Source organism: Dasypus novemcinctus, chromosome X (genome assembly GCF_030445035.2).
Source record: "Dasypus novemcinctus isolate mDasNov1 chromosome X, mDasNov1.1.hap2, whole genome shotgun sequence".
Lineage (NCBI taxonomy): Eukaryota > Metazoa > Chordata > Mammalia > Cingulata > Dasypodidae > Dasypus > Dasypus novemcinctus.
Genome location: NC_080704.1, coordinates 62,565,401 through 62,592,400, shown reverse-complemented (window position 1 = coordinate 62,592,400; position 27,000 = coordinate 62,565,401). Strand labels below are relative to the sequence as shown.

Here is a 27,000-nt window from a genome sequence, read left to right as displayed (position 1 = left end):
GCACTCAACCACTGAGTTATATCTGCTCCTGAGTGAGAGTTGGTTTTTTCATTTATTTGTTTGTTTTTAGTAAGTACCGGGGAACGAACCAGGGACCTTGTACATGTGAAGCAGGCACTCAAACCACTTGAGCTGCATCTACTTTCCTAAGTACATTTTTGAATGAATGAATGAGTCTTCATGAAACAAAGTTATTGCCTTTGGCCCTTGCTTTTGGATTGCTTGGAAGGTGTGTAAGTTCAGACCTAGAAAATGAGCTCCTGGCCACCATATAGAGACCCTAACTGCAGTCTGGGAACAGGGAACAGGAAAAAAAATGCTTCCTGAGTACTTACTCTGTCCTAGACCACATGACCTCTGTCCCAGACCCCATGGCCCCCGTGACCAGGTCTTTGTATAAATTATCTCATTTAATCCATTCCTAAGCCTGAAAGTTAGATATTCTTTTGAATAATGTTTTTAACTTTTCTCCTGATAATATAGGTAGGCATGCTAACTGTGGAAAATATCAAAAAAGAATAAAGAAGAAAATAAGAACCATCTTTGAGTCTACTATCCAGCATAATCCTCTGTTAAATTTTTTGTTGCATTAATGCCTATCTTTTGACTTTGAATATAAGCATATATTTTTTACAAAATGGGATTGCATTTAAATATCATTTTGTAACTTGTCGTTTTTCCCCACTTTACATTGTAATGTGAGTATTTTACAGGGTCATTAAATATTTATCAAAAACCTGATTTCTGATATTCCACCATATGTATGTGTAATCAGTGACTTGGTCATTTCCTCTATGGCTGGACAATTAGGTTATTTGTACTTATTTATATTATAAATAATATTGTGATATGAGGGAAACTTGGTGGTTTCTGGAAGTATTTTGAATCTTGATTTAGGTACTGGTTAAAACAAAAAAGAAAAAAATGACTGTGGTGAACATCTTTGTACAGTAGACACTTGACATTTATAAGGAACACCATAGAGGCCTTTAAGTATTTCTAGTTTACAAATATGGAAATGGATATATGAGCTGGACCCCTCCTTAATCATGTTTCTTTGGTGAGTCCTGTGTTTCTGTGAACACCCTGACACAAGTTAACTGCCTTAATTTTTTTCCCATAAAAGAAACCTAAGTTTTTTTTTGCTTCTTATGCTTCTCTTTATGGGCTGTCAGATAATCAGTTCCTTGGCTGGTGGCTGCCCTTGCTTACTTAGTGCTTTGCTGCACCTAGCCCCACACCCACCAAGCTCATCTTACTCCATTTAAGTTTGGATACTTCAGCACAATTAAAAAATTACTCAATATTGTGGGCTTTATTGTAGTTGCTCACTATAGTTAAGCCTCAGATTTTCTACCTGTAAATGCCTAGAAGTGATATATATCTGTGCACCCCTGTGATGATTTCCATAAGATAGGTTTCTTGAAGTGCAGTTAAGTATTATCATATATAATGCCAAGTTACTTCTTGGAAAGGTTATAGCAAGGGAGGTGATTATTCGATTATGCTGATGAGAATCTGGAACTTAAGGAAATTAAATGATTTCTGAGTCTGGATTTGAATTTAGGATTGTCTCCCTCCAGAGTCCAGGCTCTAAAAAGTGCAAAAAATAGGGTGTAGTTCTATTCCTCCTACTGTAAAGGGCTGGGTTTTACAACAATACTTTGATTTATAGAACAATGGTTCTCAATCTTCAGCACCTAAATTACTAGGAAGACCTTTTAAAATACAAGATTGATGGACCTCACTTTTAGGATTTCTGATTCTGTAGGTAAGTGGGGGCTATCTTCAAAAACAACTGATTTGGAGCATTATCCTGTCTCGATTCCTTCCCCTTCTGTGGGGTGTGACAGCTTCTGATACTGGGGAATGGATGGGCTAACCTCATTACTGTATACCATTCATTCTCCAAGTGTGATTCATCAACTGGGGACTTATTAAAAATGCAAATTCTTGGGCTGGATCTGGGAGCCAGCAGTCTGTATTTTCACAAATGTGTTTCTTTGCTCCCTGAAGTTTGAGAATCATTGGTGTACACTGATGGAGAAAGCTAGTTAGCAAGCATTTATTGAAATCTAGTGTTTTGGCACATACCTCACTCTTTAGTTTTTACACCTATAAAAACTGTTTTGGTTGGCACATCTCCAAGGAGGTGACTGTAGCATGGACTCTAAATCATAGAGGAAATGACACTGATTTCAGAGCCCGAAGATCTGAATTCAAATTCTATTACTTGTCAGCAAAGGATTTCATCTCTGAGAAGCCTCAGGTTGTCAGCAAAGGATTTCATCTCTGAGAAGCCTCAGATTCCCTGAGAGTGGTTGTGAGGATTTGAATGTAATAGGAATAGCTGTTGCTTATTGAGTACTTGCTAATGTGCCAGGCCCTAGGTAAAAAGCTTTCCCAAACTATTTAATCTATTTGGGAGTTTTTAAATTATGAATTAAATTTATTTAATAGTTATTAGATTGCTCAAATTATCTATTTTATATTAGGTGTATTGTGGTAGTTTGTACTTGCCAACAAATTGGTCCATTTATCTAAGTTGTCAAATTTGTGTGTGTAGAGTTGTTTGTAGTATTTCCTTATTCTTTTGATATTTGTAGCATCTGTAGTGATAAATCATTTCATTCCTGAATTGATAATTTGTGTCTTCTCTTTTTTTGGTCAGTTTTGCTAGTGGTGGGTCAATTTTACTGATCTTTACAAAGTACCAGGTTTTTATTTCATTGACTATCTCTACTGTCTTTTCTGTTTTCCATTTCATTGATTTCTTTATTATAATTTCCTTTCTTCTGCTTGCTTTGAGTTTATTTTGCTTCTCTTTTCCTATTTTCTTGAGGTGTGAGACCTTAGATTATTGAGACTTCTTCTTTCCTAATGTAAGCGTTAAGTGCTCTTAATTTCCCTTTCAGCACTGATTAACTGTGTCTCACAAATATTGATATGTTGTATTTAAATTTTCATGTAGTTCAATGTATTTTTAAAATATATTTTTGTTTATTTTTAAAAGGTACTTAGATTACATTAAATGTTACGTAAAAAATTATAAGGGATTCCCATATACCCCACTCCCCACACCTCCCACTTTTCCCCACATTAACAGCTTCTTTCATTAGTGTGGTATATTCATTGCAATTGATGAACACATTTTGGAGCATTGCCACTAAGCGTAGATTATAGTTTACATTGTAGTTTACACTCTCTCCCACTCAATTCTGTAGGTTATAGCAGGATATATAATGGCCTGTGTCTGTCATTGCAATGTCATTCAGGACAATTCCAAGTCCTGAAAATGCCCCTATATTACACCTCTTTTTCTCTCTCCCTGACTTCAGCACCTCCAGTGGCCACTGTCCCCACTTCAATGATATAATTTCTTCCATTGCTAGAATCACAATAAGTCTATAGTAGAGTACCAGTAAGTCTACTCTAGTCCATATTTTATTCCCCAATTCTGAGGATTCTGGGATGGTGATGCCCACTCCCCCTCTAATTGAGAGGGGGCTTTGATCCCATATGGCTGATGGATGGGACTTTATTGCTTGAAGTTATAGACTCTCTCGGTTCCATGTTATGTTGGTTGTCCATCCTCGCTTCCTTGTTAGTTGTCCTATCTAGTTGTGTCATTGTCTTTCTGGTGTGTTGCTTTGATGCACTCACTGTGCAGGTCTGAGACACCTTTTTTTTTTTTTAACCAGGAGGTCCTGGGGATCTAACCTGGGTCCTCCGTATGGTAAATGGGAGCTCAATTGCTTGAGCCATAGCCACTTCCCCCTGTTTTCTTTTGATTAATGTTTGCATAATATATCATTTTCCATCCTTTCACTTTCAACCTGTTTGTATAATTTATATTTGAAGTGAATTTTTATATGCAGCATATAGTTGGGTCATATATATATATATATATTTTTTTTTTAATCAATCTGCCAGTCCCCATATTTTAATTGGAGTAGTTACCCCAAAACAAACTATCTTTTTCTTTAACATAGACTGGATCACATTAATATACAAGGTTTCAGGATCTGATTTACTTAGCACATTGATGACAGTTTTCCATATTATAAAGTCAATATAACATAATTTTCTATATTTGTACAATCTGCTATCTTGTAGATGTACCACTGTTTAATCCCATTCTCCTGCTGATTGTTTTTGATTTTGCACTGTTAATAATATTGCTATGAACATCCTTATAAAATCTTTTAAAAATGTAATTGTTGTTATGTTAGGGAGCAGATCATGTAGGGTAGTGATTCTCAAAGGGTGGTCCTAGGCCAGGGGTTCTTATTCTTAACTTTTTTTTTTTTAAAGATTTATTTATTTATTTCTGTCCCCCACCCCCACCTGCGCTGGGCTGGCTCTCCTTACAGGGCGCACTCCTTGCACGTGGGGCTCCCTTGCGCATAGGGCACCCCTGCATGGCAGGGCACTCCTGCATGGCAGGGCACTCCTTGCGCACAGCAGCACTGTGCATGGGCCAGCTCCACACGGGTGAAGGAGACCCGGGGTTTGAACCGCGGACCTCCCATGTGGTAGACGGACGCCCTAACCACTGGGCCAAGTCCGTTTCCCTCTTAACCTTTTTTGTTCACGGACTCCTTTGCCAGTCAGGTGAAAACTATGGAACACTTACTAAGTCCACACTATACTGTGTATTATTTAATAAATATATCGCACCTGTATCACCACATCCCCACAAGAATAATGTTTTTCTGAATTTCAATTCAAGCTCATGGACCTCTTGTTAGGAACCCCTGCTTTAAAGTATGGTTCCTGGACCAGTAGCATCAGCCTCACGTGGAAACTTGCTAGAAATGCATATTTATGGGCTCCACTCCAAGCCAATGGAATTAGAATCTCTGGCTGCGGGGTCCAGGAATCTGTGTTTTAACAAGGCCTCCAGATGTTTCTGGTGTTTTCCTAAAATTTAAGAAACACTTGTCTAGTTAGGAAGTGGTAGCTTGGGCCCGTCAGTGGTTGTGAAAAGTGCTTGGATTCTGAGTATATGTTGATTTAGGATTTGCTGATTGATTGGACTGGGATTGTGAAAGAAGTCAAGGATGACTATTTTGAGGGTTTTTTTTTTTTTAAAGAAGAGCAGAGTAGTGGAGCAGTAACTAAAGGGGCCATAAGATGGTTGCTTGATTATATTTGAAGATAGAGATTACAGTCTGTGTGCATGTCTGCATATGAAGTTATTCTGTTGGTTCATCCAAAATTTAGTGAAGCCTATTATATGGCATACCATGTGCCAGGGGCTGGGAGGACAAAGGAGAAACTTCCCAGGTGTACTGAGGCTTTCCCGGGATCCTTTGCATTCCTGCATGTCCTGTGTGCCACTGGTAGGAATGGTGGATGCCTCAGCTTCTAGGGATGTCCATCCCTGTTTTTACAGATTATGTTCTGCCTGGTCAAGGTGGATGCAGGAAACCAAAGATTGACTTGGATTTTTCTGATATTTTTTAAATAGTGAAAGAAGGTAAAAGTGCTCATTTTCCTCTTTATTTATGAATGAAGATATTGTTTTTCCAGGGCACAGTGGTGGTCTGACCTGGATCCTTGTACATCTTCAGAGAACAGATGTTGAATGGACAAGAAGCCAGACAGAATCTTGAGCAATCTTGTCACCTCTCAAGCTTCCCCAACTCTGAGTCCCCACTCAGTTCAGCACCTCTGCAAGAACTGAGAGCTCAATTTTGTGCTCTTATAGCACTGGATGCTAACTCTACTAACAACCTCACATTGTATTCCAATGATATATTGTAGTGGTATAATAGCATCACACAGACCTGAATTTTTATCCTGCTTTGCTACTTAATAGTTTTGAAATCTCCAGCAACCACTTTGAAACTCAAATTTCCTAGCTGTTCAATTAGAATATTACTAATGATGATGATGACTTATGTGCTAGGTATGCTTCTAAGTACTTTACCTATTTTAGTTCATTTAATCCTCATAACAACCCTATAAAGTAGATACTATTACTACTTCCATTTTACAGATGCAGAAACTGAAGCACAGAGACTTTGAGTGAATTGCTTAAATTCACACAGCCAGTAAGTGGCAGAGTTGAGATTCAAACCAAGTTAGTTTGGCTCCCCAAGTCTATACTTTTAGCCACTATACTATACCACCTCTGAATACTATACAGAATGCCCTGATTTATTGTGGTGATTAAGTGTCACATATAAAATTCATAGCTCACTTTTCTTCTCAGTTCTCTTTATGCTGCTTCTGGCTCACTCATTCACTTGCCATTCCCTTATCCAGCTTTATTTTCCTTATAGTGCTTACCACTATATGAAACTGTGTTGTTACCATCTGTCTGTCTCCCCGTCTAGAATGTCCACTCCATGAGGGCAGTATCAGTGCTCAATCAATATGTGTTGCACTCATGTGCTCATTTACTTAACAAATACTTACTGAATGCTTACTGTGTGCCAGGCTCTGCAGTAAGCATTGGGGATATTTCATTCATCTTAATCTTGAGACATGGTGCTGTGCAAAACAGCATTTACTAATCTTGGTCCCAGCAGATTATTATTGAGACCGTGCAGCCAGAAGCCTGATTTTCATCCATCTGCCTCCCTGGTCTGAGGAGCTATCTAGCCCAATGAATGTTTGTTGAATTGGGTTGAATAATAAATAAAACAAGACTGGAAGATGGATAAGGTGAGGACTTTTGGTGAACAGAATAGATACTGTTTGCCAAATGTAGTGGGGGGCAGACAGTAAGTAAATTAGCATTTATAAGTCAATGTGCTGAGTGCTGAAATAAGGACAGTGTGGGATACCATGGCAGCAGGGAAAAGGAAGAGCAGGAATAGTCCAGGCAGAGGAGGCCACGTGTGTTGAAGCCAAGAGACCTGAAGAGCCAACTAGCTTTTTTATAGACTCATAAATTGTGGTAACATATATATCACATAATTTTTAAAATCATTTTTACCACTTTTATTTGCTCAAATCAGTGGCATTACTTTTACATTGTTTTGCTATTATCATCACCTTCCATTACTAAACCATTTTCATCATCTAAAACAGAAACTCCTTCCTTATTAAGCAGTAACTCCCCATTCCCCCTTCACCCAGTGCCTGGTAACCTCTAATTTACTCTCTACCTCTATATATTTGCTTATTATACATATTTTGTATAAGTGGAATCATACAGCATTTGTTTTTCAGTGTCTGGTTTATTTAATTTAGCATGTTTTCATTGTTCATCCATGTTGTAGACTATATCAGAAATTTATTCTTTTTTTATGGCTAAATAGTATTCCATTGTATGTGTAGCCCACACTTGGTTTATCCATGTGTCTATCAATGGGCACTTTGCTTGTTTCTACCTTTTGACTATTATAAATAACGCTGCCATGAACATTCATATACAAGTATTTGCATACCTGTTTTTAATTCTTTTGAGTGTGTGTCCAAAGTGAAATTGTCCATAAGTGAAAATTGTGAGGTCATATGGTAAGTCTGTGCTTAAATTTTTGAAGAACTGTTAAAATGTTTTCCACAGTGGCTGTACCATTTTATATTCCTATCAGCAATGCACAAGAATTCCAGTTCCTCCACATCCTTGCCAATACTTGTTATTTTCCTTTGGTTCAACTTTTTATTTTGAGATAATTTCAAACTTATAAGACATTTGCAAAAATAATACAAAGCCCATGAAGACAACTCCAACATACGCCCTTACCTGGACACCCAGATCCATCAACTTTTAACATTTTGCCACACTTGCTGTATCATTCTGTTTATTATCTCTCATCTATATATCTGGCTAGTTATCTATTTTCTAAACATTTGAGAGCAGGCTGTATAAAGCATGCTCCTTGAATACTTAACACTTTCATGTACAGTTCTTCAGAACAAAGATACTCACTTACGCAACCACCTAAAGTAAAGTTTTCCAGGTCAAGCAATTTAACATTGATATTTTTCACAAGTCCCAATAATACCCTTTTGGCCTTTTTCTCCTCCATTATTAGTTCCAGTCCAGGACCATGGATTGCGTTTAATTGTCATTGTCTCTTTAGTCACTCTTTTTTTTTTTTAAACTGTGGAAACATATACAACATAAATTTTCCCATTTCATCCTCTTCCAAGCATAACATTCAGTGGGATTAAACATATTCAAAATGTTGTACTACCCTCACTACCATCCATTACCAGAAGTTTCCCATATATACACTTGTTCCTTTGTCCCTCTTTACCCCATCTTTATGTAGATCTTGTCACAAATTACATATAATACATTATGAGTCCAAAACATTGATTTATAATTACTTTTTATGCATTTACATTTCAGATCCTATAGGAAATAAAACAAAGTTGCAAATAAAAAATACAGTAGCACTTGCATTTGTATTTACCCATGTCCTTAACTTTATTGGAGATCTTTATATATTCTGGTGGCTTTGATCTATTGTCTGTTGTCCTTTCCTTCCAACCTGAGGAACCCCCTTTGGCATTTCCTGTAGGGCTGGTATAGTGGTGATGAACTCCATCAGTTTTTGTTTATTTAGGAATGTCTTAATCTCTCCCTCATATCTGAAAGAAAGTTTTACTGAATATAGTATTCTTGGTCAGCAATTTTTTACTTTTAGCACTTTAAATATATCCCTGCCTTCTTGCCTCCATGGCTTCTGGTGAGAAATTGGCACTTGATCTTATTGAGGCTCCCTTATATGTGGCACATTCCTTCTCTTGTAGCTTTTAGAATTTATCATGTGTCTAGGTGTGGCCCTCTTTTAGTTTATACTGTTTGGATTTTATTGAGCTTTTTGGATATGTGTATTCATGTCTTTCCTTAAATTTGGGAACGTTTAAGCCATTATTTCTTATAAATATTTTCTCTGCCAATTTCTCTGTTTCTTTTCCTTTTGGGATTCCCATAATATATATATTGATAAATTTGATGCTGTCTCTCAGGCTCTGCTCACTTTTCTTAATTCTTCATTCTTTTTGTTCCTCAGACTGAATGATTTCAATTGTCTTAAATGAGTTCACTGATTTTTTTTTTCTTCTGCCAGCACCAAGCTTCTGTTGACTACCTCTAGGGAAATTTTAATTTCTGTTACTATGGTCATCAATTCTGGTTCCTTCTCAAGATTTCTGTTTCTTTATCAGGATGCTCTTTGTGTTCATCTGTTGTTTTCCTAATTTTCTTTAATTCATTGTCCATGTTTTCCTTTATCTCTTTGACCATATTTAGGACCATATTTGAAAAGTCTTTTTCTGATATGTCCCAGGTCTGGTCCTTTTTTTTGTTGGTTTCTAATGCTTTATCCTGTTCCTTTGCATGGCTCATTGTTTCCTATTTCTTTGTATGTTTCATAATCTTTTGCTGCAACCTGGACATTTTGATATTTTAAACATGTCTCTGGAGTTTAGAAACTAAGACATCTGTTCCTTAAGCTTGTATCCAGCTAGTATTATGACAGAGCTTTCCTTTAAGGCCAGGAACTAAGAAAAAGAAAAACATCTTTCATAGTTTGGCAGATTGGCTTGTGCTTAGCTGTCTTAACAGTAGGTTTGCTTGAGGCAAAAGCATAGGGTTCTTCCTAGTCTTTTCTGTGCATGTGTTTTTTAAAAGATGTATTTAATTTATTTATTTCTCCCTATCCCCTTGTTGTTTGCACTTGCTGTATCTGTTCATCTTCCTTGTTTCTTTAGGTGGCACCAGGAACTGAACCCGGGGTCTCTAATGTGGGAGGGAGGTGCCTAATTGCTTGAACCACCTCCATTCTCTGCTTTGTTGTGTCTCTCATTATGTTTTCCTTCTTCTGTCTCTTGTGTCATTTTGTTGCATCAAGTTGCTGTCTTGCTTGTTGTAGCAGTTTGATATAGTTATGAATTCCAAAAATAGATATTGGATTATGTTTGTAATCTGATCTGTATCTGGGCATGATTAAGTTAGGATTAGGGCTTTAATTGGGCCACATCATTGGGGCATTGAGTCCCCACCCACCTCACAGATAAAAGGCATGGCAAAGGAAGAGTTGAGGGTTCTTAATGTTGGAGTTTTGATGTTGGGTGTGATGCTGAATTCTTAAGCTAGAGCTCTGGGGAAAGAGACAGAGCCATTCTCCTGATAGTCTACAGCTGACCTTGTGGAGAAAACAGAGGAGCTGAGCCCAGAGGAACCAAGGAGTCTGAACCCTTGCAGAGGTCAGCAGCCATCTTGCTCCAACATGTGAAAATAGACTTTGGTGAGGGAAGTAACTAGCTTATACTTTATGATCTGGTATCTGTAGGCTCCTACCCAAAATAAATACCCTTTGTAAAAACCAACCAACTTCTAGTATTTTGCATCAGCACCCCTTTGTCTGACTAATACAGAATTTGGTACCAAGAAGTGGGGAAGTGCTTTTGCAATTACTGAAATGCTGGAACAGTTTTATAAATGGGTAAGGGGTATTTTTTTGAGGAATTGTGAAATGCTTGATGAAAAAGGCCTAAATTGCTTTGCAAAGACTGTTGGTAGCAATATGGAGCCTAAAGTTATTTTTGATAAGGCCTTAGAAGGAAATAATTGTGAGATGGATGCTAAAGAGACTTTTTATGATGCCTTAGAAGTTAATGATGAAGCTATTATTGGAAACTGGAGGAAAGGCAATCCTTGTTTTAAAGTTACAGAGAATTTAGCAAGATTAACTCTTGGTGTTTTATGGAAGGCAGAAATTGAAAATGGCGAGCCTGGGCATTTAACTGAAGAAATTTCCAAAGTAAACCCAGAGAATGTGGTGTGGCTTCTGCTTGCAGCTTATAGCAAAGTGCTAGATGAGAGAAATATGCTGAGGACTGACCTGTCAGGCACAAATAAAACAAACTGATTCCGGAAATTCCAAGCTTATGGAAATCAAACTTCCAGATGAAAGTGACCCGTTGGAGGACTTAACTAAACTTGGAACTGGTAAATCAAGATTGAAGATGCAGATATCTAGGAAAGACTTGTGAAAGTCTAATGATCTGATGACTTGGACCCCTGCTTCCTGCATGCTAAACCAATAAAGGTTTTGAGAGAGCTGGATAAACAAAACCACTGTCAGCCTAAATAAAAAGTACATGGAAAGGAGAGATTGAAGGAGAAACAGCTTTAAGAAGAAAACCATGGAAGTTAAGATCTGGAATTAGGACATCACCTTGGGCCAAGAGAGGAACCCCACCCATGTGTACAGAGAGAGTGAGTTTGCCCCAGCAGTTGAAGAGGGTGGATGTTCCTGTTCAATATTCTGGGAGAGTTTTGCCACCCCAGGGTGCAGAGAACATGGAGCACATTCCCCAAAGATTAGGGCAGTTAGGGTCAACATCCTACAGGTCTGAGAGGGGTGTACCTATCCCCCATGGACTAGGAAAGGCCAGGTGGTCAACTCATTGCTCTGAGAGGGTTGAGCCTATATACCAAAGGTTAGGGAAGGCCAGGTGGTCAACTCATTGCTCTGAGAGTGTTGAGCCTGTATTTCAAAGGTTAGGGAAGGCCGTGGTCACCTCATTGCTCTGAGGGTTGAGCCTGTATGCCAAAGGTTAGGGGGAATGTTGTCTTCACATCCCTGTACTAGGGGGGTTAAAACTCTAACCCAAAGATTGAATAAGTAGTGGCAATCACCCCAACACTCTTGGAGGGTGAGGTCTGGAGCTTGGTCAATACCCAGAAAATGGGCATTGGACAAGCATGTGGAAAAGGTGGGTTCCCATAAGGTACCAAGGAGAAGAAAACCATCATCTTAAGAATGACTCTCAGACTGAAATTGAATGGAGGATGCACTGCAGGTTTACTGAACTGTAGAGAACCCGTGACTCATGTTTCCCTCCCAATTTCTCCTTTTTTAAAATATTTTTATATTAAATAAATACAATATTTATTTAAATATTGTAATGAAAATATCCTTTGTCCATTTGTATATTGGAAACAGATAAATTGTTTTGTAAGTCTCAGAGGCTATAGCAGACAGGACTTTGCCCCAAGACAAACTATTTCTTTAAATTGATTGTGATGTTTCAGTAACAGTTACTGATTTAAGGTTTTTTCAAATATTGTGATGTCTTTTTGGAATTCAGAGGGTGGAGTTTAGCAGTTTGATATGGTTATGAATTCCAAAAATAGATATTGGATTATGTTTGTGATCTGATCTGTACCTGGGTGTGATTAAGTTTTGATTAGAGCTTTGATTGGACACCTCATTAGGGCACCAAGGGGTGGGGACTCACAGATAAAAGACATGACAAAGGACAGAGTTGAGGGCTCTTAATGTTGGAGTTTTGGTGTTGGAGTTTGATGCTGAAGTCTTAACCTGGAGCCCCATGGAAAGAGACAGAGCCATTCACCTGATAGTCTACAGCTGACCTTGTGGAGAGAGTCAAAGCCCAGAGAGCCTCATAGTCTACAGCTGACCTTGTGGAGAACAAAGAGGAGCTGAGCCCAGAGGAGCCCAGGTAGCCTAAACCCTGCAGACGTTGGCAGCCATCTTGCTCCAACAAGTGAAAATAGACTTTGGTGAGGGAAGTAACTTATGCTGTATGGCCTGGTATCTGTAAACTCCTACCTCAAATAAATACCCTTTATAAAAACCAACCAATTTCTAGTATTTTGCATCAGCACCCTTTTGACTGACAAATACGCTTGTCTTCTTTAGTAGGCACTGGGAATCTCCATTCCCTGCTTTGTTGTGCCTCTCATTATGTTTTCTTATTGTGTCTCTTTTTATGTTAGCTTGCTCTCTTCTTTAAGAGGCACTGGGAACTGAACCAGGCACCTCCCATGTGGTAGGCAGGAGCCTAGTTGCTTGAGCCACGTCTGCTTCCCTGTGCATGTGTCTTGTTCTGGTCATGGCCCTGGAAATTCTCTTTACATGGATTCAAATGTCCCCTTTTACCCAGGAAACTGTACTTCATCATGGTGCGGGGTGCCACACTGTATGTCCCACTGCCCGCAGTCCCTTGCCCTAGGTTGCTGTGGTTTGACTGATTTGACTGTTTTTTCACAGTATTCTGAAGAATTGTTCTGCGAGCTGCCTCTAGATGCAGGGTGAGTTCTGGTCAGCCCCTTAGGCTACCACTACACCAATTGGCACAGATATTCATGCACTAATTATGTGTACAAGCATTACTCTGCTCCCATCAGAGGTACAGGGACAAAGACCCCTGCTCTACACCAAGCCAGTAAGGATGGGGCCAGCCAGGGAGCCGTGAGATCTTACCATTTTTAAGTTGCCATTTTTTTTTTTGTGCTTACCTTGTTACTGCAACCCTTTATTTTTAAATTTTTACTTTTATTTTTATACAAATACTCCCCATTTCCCCCTCCCCCTATTCTCCAGTAACTTCTAATCTACTTTTTTTAAAGCTTTATTTATTTCTCCCCACCCCCTTGTTTGCACTTGCTGTGTCTGCTTGTCTTTGTTTCTTTAGGAGGCACCGGAAACTGAATCTGGGACCTCTGATGTGGGAAAGAGGTGTCCAATCACTTAAGCCATCTCCATTATCTTAACTTTCTATCTTTGCGAATTTGTTATTTCTAGTCCTCTCTTATAAGTGCTATCATAAAGTATTTGTCCTTATGTGCCTGCTTATTTCACTGAGCAGTTAAAAAACAGCCATTGTAAGGGTATAAAGTGATATCTCATTGTGGTTTTGAGGCACATTTCCCTGATGTCTAATGATGTTGAGCATCCTTTTATATGTTATGTGCTTACTGAACATTTGTATATCTTTAGAGAAATGTCTATTCGAGTTGATTGCCCATTTTTAATTTTTTAATTTATTTCTTTTAAAATATACTTTTTATATGTTTTAAAAGATAGATTACATAAATGTTACATAAAAAATATTGAGGATTCCCATATGCCCCACTCCCTACCCCTCCCACACTTTCCCACATTGCTCATTGCTAGTGCATAGAAACACTACTGATTTTTGCGTGTTGGTCTTGTACCCTGCCACTTTGCTTCATTCAATACCTCTAGTAAGTTTGTTGTTGATTTTTTCAGGACTTTCTTTATGTAAGTTAGTGTTACCTGGAAATATGTAAACTTTTATTTTTCCTTTCCAATTTGGATGCCTTTTATTTCTTTTTCTTGCCTAACTGCTAAAGCAAGAAGTTCCATTACAGTGTGGAATAACAGTGGCGATAGTTGTTCCTGATCTTAGAGGGAAAGCTTTCAGTCTTTCACTGTTGAGTGTGATGTTAACTGTGGGTTTTTCATATATGACCTTTATCATGTTGAAGAACTTTCATTCTATTCCCGTTTTTCTAAGTGTCTTTTAATCAAGAAAGGATGCTGAATTTTGTCAAATGCCTTTTTGCATCAGTTGAGATGATCGAGCATTTCTTTTTTGTTCGTTTGTTCTATTAATGTGGGGTATGACATTAATTGATTTTATTATGTTGAAGGCACCCTTGCATACCTGGGATAAAACCCACTTGATCTTGGTATATAATTCTTTTAATGTGCTGTTCAATTTGATTTGCTAGTGTTTTGTTGAGTATTCTTGCATCTATAGTTATAAGAGAAATTGTCTCTAATTTTCTTCTCTTGTAGTATCTTTATATGGCTTTGGTATTAGGGTGATGATGGCCTCATAGAATGTGTTAGGTAGTGTTCCGTCCTTTTCCATTTTTTGGAAGAGTTGAATCTGGATTGGTATTTTTTTTTAAAGATTTGTTTTATTTCTACTCCCTGTTCCCCCCATTGTTTGCTCTCTCTGTCCATTTGCTGTGTGTTCTTCTTTGTCTGCTTGTATTCTCATTCAGCGGCTCCAGGAACGGATCCCAGGACCTTCCGGAGTGGGAGAGAGGCAATTACTCTCTTGCACCACTGCAACTCCCCATTCTCATTTTCTTTCCTCTGTGCCTCTTGTTGCATCATCTCACTGTGCCAGCTCTTCATGTCAGCTAGCACTCTTGCACAGGGCAGCTTTCCCGTGCTGGGTGGCATTCCCACACAGGCCAGCACTCCCGCACAGGGCCGCATTCCCGTGTGGGCTAGCACTCCATGTGGGCCAACTCACCCTCACCAGGAGGCCCTGGGCATTGAACCCTGGACCTCCTGTATGGTAGATGGAAGCCCATAGGATGAGCCATGTCCGTTTCCCTGGATTGGTATTAATTATTTTTGGAATGGTTGGTAGAATTAACCTGTGAAGCCATCTGGTCCTGTGGTTTTCTTTGTTGGTAGGCTTTTCCTGACTGATTCAATATCACCGCTTGTAATTGATCTGTTGAGGTCTTCTATTTCTTGTAGAGTCAGTGTAGTTTGTTCCTATATTTCTAGGAATTTCTCTCTTTCACTAGTTTATCTAATTTGTTGGCATACAGTTGATCATGGTATCCTCTTATGATCTTTTTTATTTCTGTGGCATTGGGGACAGTAGTAATATCCCCCCTTTCATTTATGATTTTATTTATTGGTATCTTCTCTCTTTTTCTTTGTTACTCTATCAACATTGATCTTTTCAATAATCTATTATTGGTTTTATTAGTTTTCTATTTTGTTATTCTCAATTTTATTTATTTCTGTTCTAATCTTTATTGTTTCTTTCCTTCCGCTTACTCTGGGCTTTACTACTATATTTCTGGTTCCTCCAGGTATGCAATAATGTCCTTGATTTTCGCTCTTCTTTTTTAATGTAAGCAGTAGGGCTATAAATTTCTCTTTTAGCACTGCCTTTTCTCTATCCCATAAATTTTTTTTTTTTTTTTAAATTTTTTTATTTTTTATTGAATTTGTAATAATATTACATTAAAAATATATATGTGAGGTCCCATTCAACCCCACCCCCCCACCCCCCCTCTCCCCCCCCCCCCAACAACACTCGTTCCCATCATCATGACACATCCATTGGATTTGGTAAGTACATCTTTGGGCACCTCTGCACCTCATATACATTGGTTCACATCATGGCCCATACTCTCCTCTATTCCATCATGTAGGCCCTGTGAGGATTTACAATGTCCGGTGATTACCTCTGAAGCACCATCCAGGGCAGCTCCATGTCCCTAAGACGCCTCCACCTCTCATCTCTTCCTGCCTTTCCCCATACCCTTTGTCCATTATGTCCACTTTTCCCAATCCAATGCCACCTCTTCTATGTGGACACTGGATTGGTTGTGTCCATTGCACCTTTATGTCAAGAGGAGGCTCAGATTCCACCTGGATGCTGGATGCAATCCTCCCATTTTCAGTTGTAATCACTCTAGGCTCCATGGTGTGGTGGTTGTCCTTCTTCACCTCCATCTTAGCTGAGTGTGGTAAGTCCAATAAATCAGATTGTAGGTGCTGGAGTCTGTTGAGGCTCAGGATCTGGCTATCACATTGTCAGTCCAGAGATTCAAATCCCCTAAATATATCTTAAACCCCAACATTAACTGCACCTCCAGCACATTAGCATGAAAGTCTTATGAAGGGAGATCCCATCTGAGTCCAGATTCATCACACATAAACACCATTTCCAAAGAGGGGCCATCTGCCCTGGTAGTTAACCCCATCGGCCATGACCATAACTCCCATGGGTCTCTTTAGCCCTCAAAGGAACCAATATCTGGGGGTTGTATCTGCTTTATCTGTCTCTCTGACTCTGCTCAGTTGTGCATGAGGGCAAACCTTCTGCCAGCCTCCAGACTCTTTTTTAGAAACTCGTAGCCATATAAACTCATTTCTCCTTTCCATTTCCCCCTTACTTTAGGTCAAACAGCATTTTAAAGTCATGGTATTTTATGTAGACATGGATATTCTGCTGATCCGCATTGAACCTTCCATATAAGGTCATTTTCCAGTTGCATCATCAGTTGGTAGTTGATAGTGGTCCCTCGTTGCCAGGGAGGCTCATCCCCGGGTGTCATGTCCCACGCTGGGGGGAAGGCATTGCATTTACATGCTGAGTTTGGCTTCGAGACTGGCCACATTTGAGTAACATGAAGGCTGACAGAAGGGAATTCCCAGGCACAAAGTTGCTCTAGGCCTTGTTATTATTTTGGGTTTATCAGCTCACAAGCATAGTCATTAGTATCAGGGGCTCACTGTTGAACCCTCACTCCCTCCCGGTCCCCACCACTGTACCTGGGAGACTGTCGCTGCTCCCCTAGGGACCACGACAGAGCACCACTGGCCGGGAACCCAGTACCCCCCCTACTGTGGTTTTTAATTGTTGCCACTATGAGTATATCCAAACATTACCATGCACCCTGGACATATGTTCTGTACAGCTCCCTGTCAGTCATATATCATCTGTCATTGGTATCCCATACCAGTATCCCTCCATTGCCATTGTTGAAACACTCTGTGATCCAGAACTCCCCGAAATTTGAAGCCCAATATAATGTCATGGTCCCTTACTAGGGAATGGCATATAGCGATGAGTTTAAAGGATAGATAAAGAACTTGGATAAAGTTAGATAAAGAACTTAGATAAAGAATGTTGACTTGAAAAAATTCCACATCCTATTCCCCCCCCCCCCCCTAATTATTCAGCTTTTCTTCACAGGAGTCCTAGACCACAGCAATGTATATATATAATATACAGCACTCCCACACATCCACCAGAAAACCTTTTCCCTTCCACAGTGATACTCTTACGCCCTATTCATATCATATTTTACTTAAAGTGATGTACAGAGTCTGAGACATTAGCTTTCTAACAAGGTGACATCTGTATTTACATTATGGTGCATACTTTAGGATACACAGTTCTTTACATTTTTAGTTATCCTATGTTTTACATTATGGTTTACATTATCAGTCTGTCATCTCCTATATGTTATGGTGTAATATTACATGTTTTATATCCATCCTTGTGTACTCTCAAGAAACTCCTCTCTTACCCCCCATTTACTTTGGTTCCACACATTTAACGTCCATTTTCCCTTCCACCTTAGTGCCCTCAGTGATAGCCAACCTCCGTTTCCTGAGGAGCCACTTCCAGAGATAGATGGAATAGTGTTCAGGGCCTAACTTGCTCAACTGCCCCAATGCCCTGGGATCCACCCTTTCTCTCGAGGGATACAGTTCCCTCTATTGGATGGCATTAGTCCTCCCCAGGATGTGGGTCCACCCCCACTCTCACTACTTGGGTTTCTACCCCATGGTGTCACCCACTCTGGCAGAATGAGCATTTAGACATTCCCCAGGAGCCCGTCCTGCATCAGACCCTCCCCTCCGAGCATTCTAAACAGGTAACCCTCTTTATTATATTTTGATATGATTTTCTCGGCATTTTACTCTCCACCAACACCTGACCCTCTCCTGGTTCGTATGCTACCCCTCCCTCCCCCCACTTTTGGGCAACGTTACCCACCCGTCCCTCCCCAGCCACCCTCAAACCCGCAAAGCCCCAAGCAAAGGCAACCCCTTGCCCCCCTTTTATCTCTTAAAAATATGGAACGCTTCACGAATTTGCGTGTCATCCTTGCGCAGGGGCCATGCTAATCTTCTCTGTATCGTTCCAATTTTAGTATATGTGCTGCCGAAGCGAGCACTATCCCATAAATTTTGATATCTTGTGTTCTTGTTTTCATTCGGCTTAGGATATTTATTGCTTTGCCTTGCAGTTTCTTCTTTGACCTACTGATATTTTAAGAGTGTGTTATTTAACTTCCATATATCTGTGGACTTTCCAGTTCCTTGCCTGTTATTGATTTCCAGCTTCATTCTATTATGGTCAGAGAAGATGCTTTGTGTCATTTCAATCTTATTTAATTTATTGAGACTTGTTTTGTGACCCAACCTGTGGTCTGTCCTGGAGAATGATCCATGTGTACTTGACAATAATGTATATTCCTTCTGTTCGGGGGCACAATGTTCTGTATATGTCTGTTAGGTCTAGTTCATTTCTCATGGTATAAGTTCTCTGTTTCCTTATTTATTTATTTATTTATTCTCTCTTTTTTTTTTGTAAATGTTCCATTAAAAAATATTCATCTTCTGTCTAGATGTTTTATCTATTGATAAGAGTGGTGTATTGATGTCTTCAACTATTATTGTAGAGATGCCTGTTTTTCCCATCAGTTTTGTCAGTGTTTGCCTCATGTATTTTGGGGCACTGTAGTTAGGTGTATAAATATGATTATTATTTCTTCATGGTGTTTTTCCCCTTTTATTAATATATAGTGTTCTTCATTGTTTGTTACAGCATCTTTTGACTTTAAGTAGATTTCTTCCTATGTTATTATAGCTACCCCAGTTCTCTCTCTTTTTTCTTTTTGGAGGTACAAGGGATTAAAACTAGGAAATGGAAAACAGGTGCTCAACTACTAAGCTGCATCTGCTACCCAATGAGAGTTGTTTTTTTCATTTGTTTTTTTTTGTTTTTTAGGGAGTTCTGGGAATTGAACCTAGGACCTCATACATGGGAAGCAGGCACTCAACCCCTTGAGCTACATTTGCTTCCCCCAGCTCTTTTTTTTTTCGTAGTATGTTTTATTTTTCCTTCTTTATTTTTTTTTAATGTTACATTAAAAAAAAGTGAGGTCCCCATATACCACCACTCCCCTCACCCAACTCCTCCCACATCAACAACCTCTTTCATCATCATGACACATTGATTGCATTTGGTAAATACATTTTGGAGCACTGCTGCACCACATGGATAGTGGTTTACATTGTAGTTTACACTCTCCCCCAGTTCACCCAGTGGGCCATGGCAGGACATAACAATGTCCAGCATCTGTCCCTGCAGTACCACAGGGTATTTACAGAGCAGCAGGGTTGCCAGGTCATATAACAATTCTATACGTAACTTTCTGAGGATCCACTATACTATCTTCCACAGCAGCTGCACCATTTTACATTGCTACCAACAATGAATGAGTATTCCTGTTTCTCTGCATCCTGTCCAACACCTATTTTCTATTTTTTGAGTAGCAGTCATTCTATTGAGTGTGAAATGGTATCTCATTGTGGCTTTGATTTGCATTTCCCTGATGGTTAATTATGTAGAGCATCTTTTCATGTGCTTTCTGGCTATTTGTATATCTTCTTTGGAGAGAGAGTTATTCAAGTCTTTTGCCCTTTTTTAATTTTAATTTTTTTTATTTTTAAAGAAGCTTTAGATTACATACATCTTACATCAAAAATATAGGAGATTCCAATATATCCCTCACACATACTTTTTCCCATTAACAACATCTTTCATTAGTATGATACATTTGTTACAATTGATGAACACATATTGAAGCATTGCTACTAACCATGGTCTATAGTTTACATTAGCGTTTACGCTTTGCACTGTACAATTTTATAGGTTTTGACAAAATGTGATGCCCGCTCTGTTTCTGATTGAGAGGAGGCTTAGATCCGATGGGACAAATGGATGAAACTGTCTTGCTTGCAGTTGTAGATACTTTGTTTTTTGGGATGGGCGTTGTACATCATCATCCTTTTGTTAATTTTCCTGGGTAAGTCCAGTGAACTGGAAAGTAGGTGTTGAAACTTTGCTTAGATTCAGAGCTCAACTGACATATGAACAGCTGGAAGATTTAAGTCTCTGGGACATATATTTAAAAAGTATAGTGCTAATTATAGGTTCAAATAAAAGAGCAGAAGAATCCTGTGTAGGGAAATTAAAAATGAGTCTAACTCTTTTACACTGGGGAGTATATATTCCAAAGTAAGGCCCACTGACAGGGTGCCGAATTCCTGAGATTATCTGCCCTGTCTTTAGTGTCTGGATGTCTCTGGAGCCCTCAAGAGTCCCACTGTTTCAGGTACTGTTTACTGTGGCAGTCAATGAGATCCTGCTGAGATGTGTATAAGCATAACCTCTGGAATGACCTCCTGACTCACTTTGAAATCTCTTAGCCATAAAATTTCATTTGTACTTAATATTTTCCCTTTTTGGTCAAGGTCTTTTTCCAAATCCATCGCTAGTTGGTGCTTGGTAAAAATCCCTTGGTGCCAGGGAGGCTCATCCCCAGGAGTCATATCCCATGCCAGAAGGAAGGTGGTATGTTTATATGTTGAATTTGGTTTAGAGAGAGGCCACATTTGAGCAACAAGGTAGCTTTTAGGAGGTAAATCTTAGGCAATATCTACTACAAGGCTAAGTTTCAATTTCACAGGAACAAGGTTCATTAGTACAACCATCATTATCAAGGTCTGTCCACGTTCACTAGGCACTGCCTATATAGTCAAAGGATTATTTCCACTCTATTAAAGAATGTAACAGGACTTTACAGGATGGGAATTCAGTATTCTTTCAGTTATTGTGTAGGTCTCCTCCCACCAAGACAATGCTGTATGACCACTTGAACATATTCATATGCCATAGAGGCATGCCCCAGTTGCACTGCGCTCACATTTCCCCATCATTAGCACCCTGCACAAGAGATCCTCTGCTGCCACATTTGTGTGACCCTTTTGCAATCCAAAACCTACCCAAAAACAAAGCCAAAAAATAAACAAATAAAAATAATAAAAAACAAAATACAAAAGTAAAAAATGAAAATATGAAAAAAATAATTTTTTCATTGCGTCTTTCATCACTGTAAGAGCTGTTATCTTTTATGTACAATGACAGTTTATTCCATATGTGCCCACAGTGTCTTTTTTTTCTTTTTACTTTATCTTCAATGAAGCTTTAGGTTACAGTAGCGTCTCAGAAAATGTAGGGGATTCTTATATCCCCAACCACCTCCACCTCTCCCACTCTCCCCTATTAAGAACACTTTGTGTATGGTACATTTGTTACAATTGATGTAAAAAATTGAAGCATTGCTACTAACCATGGTCAATGGTTTGCATCATGGTTTACATTTTACACTGTATACTTTCTTTTGTTGTTGATTTTTTTTCATTTAAAAAATTAATTGAAGTATATCACTCATACATAAACATAAAAAATGAGTATAGTAGAAGTTGTGAATTTACAAAACAAACATGCATAACAACACACTTCACCCTACCACCAATATCTTGCATTGTTGTGAAACATTATAACATCATACAGGGGTACCATACATCAACCCACCACCAGCACCTTGCATTGTTGTGAGACATTTGATACGAATTATGAAAGAATATCGTCAAAATCTTAACTATGGTTCATATCTTACGTTTGGTATATTTTCCCCCTAAACCACACTATTATTATTTTTAAGTATATTTTTATTACAGAAGTTATGAACTTACAAAGAAGTCATGCTCATATGCAGAATTCCCATACAGCACCCCTCCATCAACACACCATACTCTAGGGGAATATTTGTTACAGATTGTGAAATAATATGATGACTATTACCACTATGGTCCATAGCATAAATCTGGCACACCTTTTCCATACTCCCCATTATTAACACAGTACATCTTTGGCATATATTCAGGAATATTACAGTATTGCTGTTAACCACAGTCCATAAGCCATTCTGGTTTTATTTTGCCCATGCTTCTCCACATTCCCACCACCCTGTAATAGTGACATACATCTGCTCTAGCTTACGAAGGACACTCTTGCATCTGTACCATCAACCACAATTCTCATTCACCTCTGGATTTACTGTGTTATTCAGTCCCTAGATTATTCTCTAGCTTTCTTTTAATTGACATTTACATCCCTAGACTACCTTTTCCAGCAACATTCCCATTTATAAACCAGGTGTGTTAGTTATATTCACTATAATATGTTACCATCAATTCTATACATTTCCACGCTTTTACAGTGAGGTTAATTAAAACTTCTATGTACATTAAGCATCAGTAGCCCATCTCAGACCTCTTCTTATCTCCTTTAAGAACCTACCACTTACCATCAGGTCTTGAAGATGTTTTCCTACATTTTCTTCTAAGAAGGTTTATTGTTCTTGCTTTTATATTTAGGTCTTTGATCCATTTTGAGTTAATTTTTGTAGAAGGTGTGAAATAGGGGTCCTCTTTCTTTCTTTTGGCTATGGATATCCAGTTCTCCCAGCACCATTTCTTGAATCGTCTGTTCTGCCCAATCTAGGAAGGTATGACAGGCCTGTCAAAAATTACTTGATCATAGACGTGAGGGTCTGTTTCTGGACCATAAGTTCGGTTCCATTGTCTATGTGTCTGTCTTTATGCCACTACCATGCTATTTTTACCACTGTAACTAGGCAGTATGATTTGAAGTCTGGAAGTGTCTCCAATTTCGCTTTCCTTTTTTAAGGTGTTTCTGGCTATTCAGGACCCCTTACCCTTCCAAATAAATTTGATAATTGTGTTTTCTTTAAAAAATGCTGATGGAATTTTTATTGGGATTGAGTTGAATTTATCTATCCATTTGGGTAGAATTGGCACCTTAATGATATTTAGTCTTCCAATCCTTGAGCATGGAATGTTCTTCAAATTATTTAGGTCTTTTTTGATTTAACAATGCATTGTAATTTTCTGAATACAAGTACTTTACATCCTTGGTTAAATTTATTTCTAAATATTTGATTATTTTAGTCACTGTTATAAATGGAGTTATTTTCCTGACTTCCTCCTCAGATTGTGCATTACTAGTGTCTTTTAAAGTGTATTTCATCTCGTATAAGTATAGCTATTCCAGCTTTTTTTTTTTTGCTTACTGCATGTGTGGAATATCTTTTTCCAACCATTCACTGTCAGTCTATTGGTATCCTTGGGTCTAAGGTGAATCTCTTGTAGATGGTATATAGATGGTTCATTTTTTCTTATCCATTCTGCCAGTATGTGTCTTTTTTGTTCTGTCTTCAGAATCACTAATTCTCTGTTCAAGTATTTTTTAATTTTTTTAATTTTTATTTTTTCTTCTTTATTTTCTTTTAAATGTTGCATTAAAAAAATATGAGGTACCTATATACCCCCCCACCCCACCCCACCCCTCCTACATCAACAAATTCTTCCATCATTTTGGTACATCCACTGCACCTGGTGAATACATTCTGGAGAACCACTGCAGCACATGGACAGTGGTCCACATTGTAGTTCACACTCTCCCCCATTCCACCCAGTGGGCCACCACAGGACACACAGCATCCAGCATCTGTCCCTGCAGCACCACCTAGGGCAACTCCAAATCCTGAAAATGCCCCCACACCATATCTCTTCTTCCCTCTCCTGACTATCAGCAGCCACTGTGGCCACCCTCTCCACATCACTACTACAATTTCTTCCCTTACTAATCACAATAATTCCCCAGCAGAACACCAGTAAGTCCACTCTAATCCATACACTATTCCTCCACCTTGTGGACCTGGGATGGCTATGTCCAGTCCCTCTCTACATCAAGAGGGGGTTTAGATTCCACAGGGATGATGGATACAATTCTCCTGCTTGCAGCTGTAGGCACTCTTGGCTCCCTGGTGTGGTGGTTGACCCTCTTCACCTTCCTGTCAGCTGACCAGGGTAAGTCCAAGGAACCAGAGGGTAGGAGCTGCAAGTCTGCTGAGGCCCAGGCCCTGGCTGTCACATGGACAGTTCAGAGATTCAGGAGCTGCAAGTCTGCTGAGTCTCAGGGCCTGGCCATCACATGGAGAGTTCAGAGATTCAGGTCTCCTAAGTATACACAAACTCAAACGCCAACCACAGGTCCGGTAAAAATAAGAGAAGAGGCATGTGTAGAAAGGTTATATCTGAGTCCAACTCCATCACACTCAGGAACACAAACTCCAAAGTAGGGCACCAACTGACATGGCCCTGAACTCCAGAGCCATCTGCCTTGACCATAGAACCTGTCGGTTGCTGCAGCCCTCAGGAGAACCAGCCCCTGGGATTCCATCTACCTTGGCTGTCTCTGGTACCCTGCTGAGGCATGCATAAGCATCACTCCCTGATGACCTCCCAACTCTTTTTTGGAGACTCTTAGCCATATAAACTCACTTGTCCTTTCCATTTCCCCCTTTTTATTCAAAGTCAAAAAGCAGTTGTTGTTTTTTTTTTTCATTTTTATAAAGGGTTTTTATTTGGGGTAAGAGTTTATAGATACCAGGCCATAAAACATAAGTTACTTCCCTCACCAAAGTCTACTTGGAGCAAGATGGCTGCCAGTGTCTGTGAGGGTTCAAGCTTCCTGGATTCCTACTGTTGGAGATTTGGACCCAAAGGGTATCGGGAATGAAAGAAAGAGAAAAAAGAGAGTGAAAGAAAGAGATAGAAAGAAAGAAAAAGAAAAGAAAAATGAGAGAGCTGGGATCAGGGGGTCTGCAAGTAGAGACTCATCAGACAACTTAATTGTTTACAAGGGGCTCTCTATCTACCCCAGTCTATGTGACAACAAGCAGCAACATGCAGTTAACTATCAACATTACTCATAGTCTAAGGCATTCAAAAAAATCTTATATCAAGGTACAAAGTCTAAGTGTTCTATTTACTATAAAAGGTATGTGCTCATCTTTTCTTTCAGTCTTTAACAGCTTCATCCCATTTGCTGGGAACTCTTAATTACAATATTCCTTAGGGTGCAAGTATAGCCATGGAGACAGCACGTCTCTCCTTGTAAGGCCACTGTGCCTCAGTTTCCAATACCTACACTCTTGGGGCTTGCCTTTATTTGTTTGGGGTAGGAGACCAGGCCATAAAGCCTAAGTTACTCCCCTCACAAGTCTATTTGGAGTAAGATGGCTGCCAACGTCTGCAAGAGTTCAGGCTCCCTGGAAAAAGCAGTTTTTAACACCTGATATTACATGTAGGCTGAGATATTCTGCTGGTCTGAGTTGACCATAGTCTATAGACTATGCAATTTTCTAAATTTTTAGTTATGTTTTACATTATGGTTTACATTTTAGCCTGTAGACTTTTATACATTTTTGGTGTAATTTAACATGACCTATATCCATCATTGGATGATCTTGTGGAACACTTCCATTGCCCCACCCTGATTCCATGTATTCAACACCTCTTTCCCCCACCTCCTCAGGGACCATATTCAGAGATACTTGGAAAAATGTTGACGGCTTGACATACTTGACTGCCCTAACCCACTGGGAGCCACTGATTCTCTCAAGAGATACAATTCCCTCTGTTTGAGAACATCAGTCCTCCCCAGGATGTGGGTATACCTTCACTCTCATTGTATGGGCCTCTACCCAATGATATAATCCACTATGACAAAATGAGCACTCACATACTCCTCAGAAGCTTGTCCTGTGTCAGATGCCCTCCCCCCTTAAGCATCCCTAACAGGCAACCTTCCATATTACATTCTCTAAAGAGTTTTCTCTGCACCACAATTTCAACCACATACGTGACAATCTCCCATGATCAAATGTTCCCCTCACCCTCTCCCCAATTTCTTGGGTAATCTGACTCATCCTCCCATCCCTAGCGCCCCTAAAACCCACACAGCCCCACCCAAAGTTATCCCTATGCCCCCATTTTATCCCTTCCTTGTATACTTACCTCCAGCTTATCATAGATTTTACCCAAGTAGCTGTCAGCTCACAACCTCCCTCTACCCTCCAACTACCTTAAAGTTTATCATCTAGTCTTCAAGTATTTTTTTCATCTTTTAAAAAAATTTTAGTTTTATTGAAGTATATCATTCATACATGAATATACATAAATAAAAAGTGTATAGTGAAAGTTGTGAACTTATGAAAGAAACACACAGGGCTCTCATACATCCCCCACCACTAAGAACTTGCACTGTTTTTTTTATATATATATTTTATTTATTTTAAAAAAATACATAGATTATATAAAATGTTATATAAAAAAATATGGGGATTCCCATATGCCCCATTCCTCACACTTCCCACTTTTTCCACATTAATAATTTATTTCTTAATGTGGTACATTCATTGCAATTGATGAACACATTTTGGAGCATTGCCACACAGCATGGATTATAGTTTATGTTGTAGTTTACACTCTCTCCCACTCTATTCGTAGGTTATGGCAGGGTATATATATATATTTTTTTCTAATTTATCAATTTTGTTTATTTTGTTGGGTTTTTTTGGTCTTTATTCATTTTTTTAATATTACATTAAAAAAATATGAGGTCCCCATATACCTCCCACCCCCCTCACCCCACTACTCCCCCCATAGCAACATTCTCCTCCATCAACATGAGACATTC

The 27,000-nt window shown here is 39.1% G+C and overlaps 1 protein-coding gene and 1 non-coding gene across 6 annotated transcripts in view; one reads left to right on the top strand and one right to left on the bottom strand.

Moving 5' to 3' along the window:
* The window catches only part of PHF8 (PHD finger protein 8), a 188,980-nt gene that overhangs the window by 3,524 nt on the left and 158,456 nt on the right, over positions 1–27,000 (top strand). The window lies entirely within an intron of this gene.
* Positions 18,372–18,478, bottom strand: LOC131277326 (U6 spliceosomal RNA). The gene has a single exon (XR_009184522.1). It is a non-coding gene; the product is annotated as a U6 spliceosomal RNA (small nuclear RNA).